Source organism: Myripristis murdjan, chromosome 15, assembly GCF_902150065.1.
Source record: "Myripristis murdjan chromosome 15, fMyrMur1.1, whole genome shotgun sequence".
NCBI classification, from domain to species: domain Eukaryota; kingdom Metazoa; phylum Chordata; class Actinopteri; order Holocentriformes; family Holocentridae; genus Myripristis; species Myripristis murdjan.
In genome coordinates this window covers 9,161,687-9,162,824 of record NC_043994.1, presented here as the reverse complement: position 1 = coordinate 9,162,824, position 1,138 = coordinate 9,161,687, and the positions used below count along the sequence as shown (strand labels likewise).

At 40.4% G+C, this 1,138-nt stretch overlaps 1 non-coding gene across 1 annotated transcript; it reads right to left on the bottom strand.

The window, feature by feature from the left end:
* Window positions 1–575: 575 nt before the first annotated feature.
* Window positions 576–648, bottom strand: trnar-ccg (transfer RNA arginine (anticodon CCG)). Its single transcript has one exon. It is a non-coding gene; the product is annotated as a tRNA-Arg (tRNA).
* Window positions 649–1,138: the final 490 nt, after the last annotated feature.

Here is a 1,138-nt window from a genome sequence, read left to right as displayed (position 1 = left end):
CTTTGAAGCAACATTAATCCGGAAGCTACAGCATGTCCTGCATAGCAGATGGAGATAGACCAAAAGAATAGACAGTAACAGTCATGGTGCACAAAAAATATGAAGGACATTATATTTCCTTTGACTTGCAAATGAGTTCCCTAAACCTGTATAGATAGAGGAATTTATGTAAATAAATAAATTTCTTCTGGTTTAAGCCACATCCACTTTTTTCCCGAATCTGATCCAAATTATTTTGCCCTAAAACAAATACAAATACAAAGAGTATGCCTCTGCACACACCTAATCTCTTCTAGGTAAAGATTACCATGATCTTAGAATTATTCAGAGGAGCTCGCTATAAGCAAGCAGATAGTGGTTGTTTTTATGAGAACATGGTAATTGTGTAGTTTCTACCAAAGCCTGCTCAGAGACTTCACAAGAGTTGAACTATGGACATACTTCCCTCCAACAACCAACACTGTCTGGTCATGTAATTACTGACAGCCCACTACCCTCTGAGTTTAACATGTATGAGTTTTTACGAGAGATGTGAGAGTGCAGAACAAGCCAAGAGAAGGGCATCTTTAACAATGCAACCCAGGTGGGACTCGAACCCACAATCCCCAGCTCCGGAGGCTGATGCCTTATCCATTAGGCCACTGGGTCTCTGCAGACAAAGCTGCTTAACATTGTAGGCACAAGGAATGAAAAAAGAAGCGTGAATGGGATAAAATGCACAAGGCACCATTTTAACATTTTCTTTGCAAAACCATAGCCCCCTGACATTTGTTGATGCTCCAATATGCATGAATGGAACTATTCTCCTTTTCATAATCTTGAAAGCTGTACAGCAGTGTTTGTAAAACAGACTACAGAAATTACAGCAAAATCATTTAAGTAAAGCCAGAATAGTCATTTAAAGTGCGGCCCCCAGTTAACATTTCACCCCTCATGAGCCTGCGAGCACGACCTTAGTCGCCGGGCGGAGTTCTGATCATTGTTAAATGTAGAATTCAGAACAAGCTTCACCATTAGGCCATGTTTTTGGAAATACCCAAAGGAAATACCCAAAGGGTAATTGTTGTCCTTGGACATCCCTGGTGGGTCAGTGTCTCAAAGTGCGTACTAAGTAACTGTGATAATGTGAGTTTAATTA